Genomic DNA, 7918 nt, shown 5'->3' on the forward strand with positions numbered 1-7918 from the left:
AGTCCAACATTCATGCTGTCATGTCACCTTTCATTTCTAGATAGAGTCCTGATGATTTACGTCTCTAGAATGGTCTTCCCACCATACTATGCCCCTCCCCCCTGCCCCCTGTTGCAGACCTTACACTAATATACTCAGAATGTCTTCTATTCTAGCTGCCTATTTGGGGGTCATCTCCCCCACCTAGATTGCAATTTCCTTGAGGGCAGGAACCTTGTCCTGTCTCACCTTTGTGTCCGATACCTCACCCATGACATGCCTAGTGGGAATTGAATACATGTTTTTTGAATGGATGAATAGATGGATTGAAAGAACATTAGTCTGCCTTCTTGCTTTCTCGGTGTTTTTATTCTCAGTGCTGCCTACCTTTAGGTCACCTCCTTGATTAAGGATGGGGAGGTCCAGAAGAAGAGATTAAACTTGTCAGTCAATTTTGCTACTTGTTAATAGCTTGGGTTAGAGGTTCATCAGGGAAGAAGATTGAAACTAATGGCTAAAATGAGGTTTGGGGATGATCTGTGGGTTTCCATTTTGAATGCTATTAGTATCTCCCAATCATTCTATTTACTAGAGTCTATTGCAGAAAAAGTTTCTTATTTTTTCTCCAATGCCTTTTCCCCCCTCCTGCTGATATCCAAGCTCCCAGAACAAATTCAATCTACCTTGCTTTTGCAGAGATCATGATGCTGGGTCTTTTTTTTTTTTCATTTTAGAGTTGTTCAAGGTTAAGTCTGTATTTATCATGGGTGAGTATTTAAGGTCCTTTGGCTGCAGAGACAAGGCATGAAAATTTAACATCATTCATTTCTGAGATAGCTCCCTCAACCCTCAACCTTTATTGCTTCTCACTCACTCACTCCCTTGGCTCTTAGAGGTAAAGAATTTAAAACAACTTCAAATATACCTGACTCCTATTTTCAATTGTCATATTGGCTGCCTAAGTGTTTCATGTTCTCTCTCTCCCCCTGTGCTGTTTTCAAGGGTTAGGTAGTATATCTCTGCCTTGCATTATGTCTTATAAATCGGTAGGCTTAAACCTAGACTCACCCCCCTCTTCTCTCAGGGAAGATAAAAAAAAAGACACACAAGACAGAGAAGTAAGCAACAGCTCTGGGTACTGAACCGGCCCTGAGTTACAACTCCAACCAGTCCAAAAGTGGTAGCAGGAAGTCGCATTTCAGCAAAAGGAGCTGGAGGGATGAATCCTTAATAATGGTGTTCTCTAAACATTAACCAGCTAACCCTCATTACTCCCAAGGGGATGGAGTATCAGATGAGAGTCTACACCAGTGGCCACGAGCTAATTCAGGCCTGAGTGATGCTGGGAGACAAAGCAGTACCAGAATGGTACCTGTGGTCAATGTAATCAGGGAAGAAGGAAAACAAGCAGGAGAAAAAAGATGAAAGTATTAGGAGAAGAAGAAAGGATGTGGGACAAAATGCGGGGAAAAGAAAAGGGAGAAGACAACAGAAGAGAGGATAGTGAAGCGATGTTATATGTGGTCTAACCTATTAGAATGTGAGCTCCTTGAGAACAGGACTATCAAGCTTTTCTATGTGTATCTCCAGCCCTTCCTACAGGGCTTTGCACATAGCAAGCCTTTAATAAGTTGTTCCTCCCTTCCTACCTCCCTCCTTGGTTTTGTTTGTGCAAAACCTTTTTTAATAGTATTTTATTTTTTCCAATTACATGTAAAGATAGTTTTTTAAGTAATAAATATTTTTATTTATAGTTTTGAGTTCCAATTTTTATCCCTCCTTCCCTCCCTCCCCCCCCTCCCTGAAGCAGCAAGCAATCAAATATGGTTTATTCAGGTATGATTATGTAAAACATTACCATATTAGTCATTTTGTACAAGAAAACTTTAATAAAAGGAAAAAATGAAAGAAAGTGAAAAATAGCATGCTTTACTATGTGTTCCATCAATATCAGTTCTTTCTTAGGTGGTGGATAGGATGTTTCATCAATACTCCTTTGGAATTGTCTTGGATCGTTGTATTGTTGAGAATAGTTAAATATTTCACAGTTCTTTATCAAACAATATTTGTCTCTGTGCACACTGTTCTCTTGGTTCTGCTCAATTCACTATACATCAGTTCATACAAGTCTTTCCAGGTCTTTCTGATATCATCCTATTTGTCATTTCTTATAGCACAGTAATATTCCATCACCATCATATACCACAGTTTGTTTAGCCATTCCCCAATTGATTGGCATTCCTCTGATTTACAATTCTTAGCCACCATAAAAAGAACTGTTATAAATATTTTTGTACAAATAGGTCTTTTTTCCTCTTTGGGGGGTGTTAAAGATAGTTTTTTTTCAACATTTATTTTGTAACATTTTGAGTTCCAAATTTTTCTCCCTCCCTTCCCTCCCCCTCCCAAAGCCAGCAAGCAATCTGATATATGTTATATATTAGAATCATTTGAAACATATTTCCACATTAGTCGTGTTGTGAGAAGATAGAACAAAAGGGAAAAACAACAGACAGAAGAAATAAACAAAAAAAAACAATAACAAAAATGAAAATAGTATCCTTTGATCTGTGCAAAACCTTTTGTGGGGGGGAGGGGGGAATGGAAGTTAAGCGACTTGCCCAGGGTCACACAGCTATTAAGTGTCAAGTGTCAGGCTGGATCTGAACTCAGGTCCTCCTGAATCCAGGACTGGTGCTCTATTCACTGTGCCACCTAGCAAAATCTTTTTAATGTAATTTCTCTTTCTATCTTTGCTACTGGACTTTGTTGGTAATATATAGAAATGCTGATGATTTATCTAGGTTTATTTCATATCCTGCAACTTTGCAAGAGTTTTCATTGTCTCAACTAGTTTTTAGTTGATTCTCCAGGATTCTCTAAGTATACCATCACATCATCTGCAAAGAGTGATGGTTTTGTTTCCTCATTGCCTATTCTAATTCCTTCAATTTCCTTTTCTTCTCTTATTGCTAAAGCTGGCATTTCTAGTACAATATTGAACAGTAGTAATGATAATGGGCATCCTTGCCTCATCCCTGATCTTATTGGGAAGGCTTCTCAGTTTATTCCCATTACAAATAATGCTTGCTGATGGTTTTTGATAAATACTACTAATCATTTTAAGGAAAGCTCCACTTATTCCTATGCTCTTTTGTGTTCTTAACAAAAATGGGTGTTATATTTGGTCATAAAAAATTCTGTATTTATTTTAATAATCATATGATTTCTGTTGGTTTCAATTATGCTGATAGTTTTCCTAATATTGAACTAGCCCTGCATTCCTCATAGAAATCCTACCTGATCATAGTGTATGATCCTTGTGATATATTGCTGTAATCTCCTTGCTAGTGTTTTATTTAAAATTTTACATCAATATTCATTAGGGAAATTGGTCTACAGTTTTCTTTCTCTGTCTTAACTCTTTCTGGTTTAGTTATTAGCACCATATTTGTATTGTAAATAGAATTTTGTAGGACTCCTTTGCCTATTTTTCCAAATAGTTTATATAGTATTGGAATTAATTGTTCTTTAAATGTTTCCTAGAGTTTACTTGTAAATCCATCTGGCCCTGGGGATTTTTTCTTAGGGAGTTCATTGATGGCTTGTTAAATTTATTTTTTTCTGAAATGGGATTATTTAAGTATTCTATTTCATCTTCTGTTAATCTTGGCATTTTATGTTTTGTAAATATTCATCTATTTCACTTCAATTGTCAGATTTACTGGCATGTAATTGGGCAAAATAGCTACAAAATTCCTTTAATTTCTTCTTTATTTACTTTCATTTTTTGATACTGGTAATTTGGCTTTCTTCTTTCTTCTTTTAAAATTAAATTAACCAATGATTTATCTATCTTCCTGATTTTTTCATGAAACCAGCTTTTAGTTTTATTAGTTCAATGGCTTTCTGACTTTCAACTTTATTAATTTCTCCTTTGATTTCCAGAATTTCCAATTTGGTGTTTAATTGGGATTTTCAATTTGTTCTTTCCCTAGTTTTTTAGTTGTGTGTCCAATTCATCGATCTGTTTTTTCTCTATTTTATAGATATAAGCATTTAGAGATGAAAATATTCCCATAAGTACTGCTTTGGCTAGATCTCATAAATTTTGATATGTTGTTTTGTTATTTTTCTCTTTAATGAAATTATTGATTGTTTCTATTATTTGTTCTTTGGCCCACTTAGTCTTTAGAATTAGATTATTTAGGTTCCAATCAATTTTTAATCTATCTTTCCACTGCCCTTGAATGTAATCTTTATTGCATTATGATCTAAAAAGTATGCATTTAATAATTTTTGTTTTCTGTACTTGGTTGTGAGGCTTTTATACCCTAACACATGCTCAATTGTGTGTGTGTGTGTGTGTGTGTGTGTGTGTAGGTGCCATATACTACTGGGGAAAAAAGTATATTCCTTTCTATTCCCAATCAATTTTCTTCAAAGTTCTATTATAGCTAACTTTTCTGGTATTCTGTTCACCTCCTTAATGTCTTTCTTGTTTATTTTTTTGGTTAGATTTATCTAGTTCTAAGAGTGGGAAATAATATAGTTTTTTTAAATAAAGTATTTTATTTTTTTCCATTACATGTAAAGATAGTTCTCAATTTTTGTTTATACAAGCTTTCCAATTTCAGATTTTTCTCCTTCCCTCCTCTCCCTCCCCCCTCCCCTAGACAGCAGGTAATCCGATATAGGTTATATATACACACACATAATAACATTAAACATATTTCTGCATTAGTCATGTTACAAGAGAAAAATCAGAGCAATGACGAAAAACCTCAAAATAGAAAAACAACAGCACCAAAAACAAAAGAAATAGTATGGTTCATTCAGCATCTATACTCCACAGTTTTTTTTTCCCTGGATTTGGAGATCCTCTTCTATCATGAGTTCCCTGGAACTCTTCTGTACCATTGCATTGGTGAGAATATAGTCCATCACAGTAGATCAACACACAATGTTGATGATACTGTGTACAATGTTCTTCTGGTTCTGCTCATCTCACTCATCATCAGCCCACGCAAGACCCTCCAGGTTTCTCTGAACTCCTCCTGCTCATCGTTTCTTACAGCAAAATAGTATTCCATTGCATTCATATATCACAACTTGTCCAGCCATTCCCTAATTGATGGGCATCCCCTCAACTTCCAATTCCTTGCCACTACGTACAGAGCAGCTGTAAATATTTTTGTACATATGGGTTCCTCTCCCCTTTCCATGATCTCTTTGGGAAAAAGACCCAAAAGTGGTATTGCTGGGTCAAAGGGTATACACAGCTTCATCGCCCTTTGGGCATAATTCCAAATTGCTCTCCAGAATGGTTGGATCAGTTCACAGCTCCACCAACAATGCATTAGTGCTCCAATTTTCCCACAGCTTCTCCAACATTTATTATTTTCCTTTTTTGTAATTTTAGCCAATCTGATAGGTGTCAGGTGGTACCTCAGAGTTGTTTTAATTTGCATCTCTCAATAATATCATTTTACTGTCTATTTCCTCCTGCAACTCATGTGACTTCTTTAAAAATTTGGATGTTATACCATTTGGCGCATGTATTGTTTAGTACTGATATTACTTCATTGTCTGTGGTACCTTTTAGTAAGATGTCGTTTCCTTGCTTATCTCTTTTAATTCCATCTTTTTTTTCTGCTTTGTCCAAGATCATGATTACCACGCCTGCTTTTTTTTTTACTTCCGCTGAAGCACAATAGGTTTTGCTCCAACTGCTTACTTTTACTCTGTGTGTGACTCTCTGTTTCAAATGTGTTTCTTGTAAGCAACATATTGTAGGATCGGGGTTTTTTAATCCACTCTGCTATCTGCTCATTTCAAAAGTAAGTTCATAGTATTAGCATTCACAGTTATAATTACTCTGTATTTTCCTCCATCCTTCTCTCTCTCTCTCTCTCTCTCTCTCTCTCTCTCTCTCTCTCTCTCTCCCTCTTCTTTCAACCTGTCCCTCTTCACAAGTGTTTTGTTTCTGACCATTGTGTCCCCCAATCTGCCCTCCCTTCTATCAGTCACCCCCTTCACTTATCCCCCCCTTACTTCCCTATAGGGTAAAATAGATTTCTATACCCAATTAAGAGTGTATGAAAAAAGGGGGAGGCAGCTAGGTGGCGCACTGGATAGAGTACCGGCCTTGTAGTCAGGAGTACTTGAGTTCAAATCCGGCCTCAGACACTTAACACTTACTAGCTGTGTGACCTTCAGCAAGTCACTTAACACCAATTGCCTCAACTAAAAAAAAAAAAAAGAGTGTATGATATTCTTTCTTTAAGCCAACTCCAATGAGAGTAAAATTCAAGCATTGCTTACCACTCTCCCCATTACCCCATTCTACCTCTCCATTTCCCTTTCTCCCAGTGCATCCCTCTTTCTCACCCCTTAATTTTGTTTTTTAGATATCCCATCACAGTCAATTCACACCTGTACCCTCTATCTATGTATACTTCTAACTACCCTAATAGGGATAAAGTTCTTAAGAGTTACAAGTATCATCTTTCTGTGTAGGAATATAAACAAGTTAACTATTGAATCTCTTATGTTTTCTCTTTTTTGCTTACCTTTTTATGCTTCTCTTGAGTCTTGTATTTGAAAATCAAATTTTCTGTTCAGTTCTAGTCTTTTGATCAGGAATGCTTGAAAGTCCTATATTTCATTAAATATTCATTTTCCTCTGAAGGATTATACTCCATTTTCCTGGGTAGGTTATTCTTGATTGTAATCCTAGCTCTTTGCCTTTCATAATATCATATTTCAAACCCTCTAATTTTTTAATGTAAAAGCTGCTAAATCTTGTGTCATCTTGACTGTGGCTTCATGACATTTGAATTGCTTCTTTTTGATTGCTTGCAGTATTTTCTCCTTGGCCTAGAAGCTCTGGAATTTGCCCATAATATTAATGCTAGTTTTCATTTGGGGATCTCTTTCAGGAGGTGACTGGTAGATTCTTTCAATTTCGACTTTCCCCTCTGGTTCTAAGATATCAGGGCAGTATTCCTTGATAATTTCTTGAAATACAAAGTGTAGGCTCTTTTTTTGGTCATGGCTTTCAGGTAGTACAATAATTCTTACATTGTCTCTCCTCGATCTATTTTCCAGGTCAGCTGTTTTTACAATGAGATATCCACATTTTCTTCCATTTTTTGTTCTTTTGATTTTTGTTTTATTGTTTCTTGATATCTCATGGAGCCAGTTTCCACTTTCCCAATTCTAATTTTTAAGGAATTATTTTCTTCATTGAGCTTTTGTATCTCATTTTCCATTTGGCCAATTCTACTTTTTAAGTTGTTTTCTTCAGTGAATTTTTGTATATCTTTTTTCCATTTTATCATGCTGTTACTCTTTTTTTCCATGATTCTCTTGCATCACTCTTATTTCTTTTCCCAAATTTTGTTCTACCTCTCTTATTTTTTTAAATTCTTTTTCAGCTCCTTCAGGAGTTCTTTTTGGAACTGACACCAACTCATCTTTTCCCTTGAGGCTTCACATGTAGCTGTTCTAGTATATTTTTTTTCTTCTGAATTTGTGTTTTGAGCTTCCTTGTCACCATAGTAGCTCTGTATGGTCAGATTCTCTTTTTTGATTATATTTTTGCTCATTTCCCCAGACTATTTCTTGACTTTTAACCTCACTTTAAAGTTGGGCTCTGCTCCTGGTGTAGAGGGGGCAGTATCCCAAGGGTCAGTCTTTTCAGGCTGTTGTTTTCAGAGTTAATTCAGAGGACCTCTAAGTTTCTAGTTTTTCCAACACAGTATGATGTAAGGAGAAGTGTAAGGCTCTCCTGGTCTGTGCTCTGGTCTGTGAGCAACCACAAATACTCTTTTCTACCTTTGACCTGTGACTAAGATCCTTGGCTCCCCGTGGTGGCACATGCTAGTGTGCTAGCGCTCCTTCTCAGATGATTATTGCAACTTAGATCTGTGACCCA

Source organism: Dromiciops gliroides, chromosome 4 (assembly GCF_019393635.1).
Source record: "Dromiciops gliroides isolate mDroGli1 chromosome 4, mDroGli1.pri, whole genome shotgun sequence".
NCBI lineage: Eukaryota > Metazoa > Chordata > Mammalia > Microbiotheria > Microbiotheriidae > Dromiciops > Dromiciops gliroides.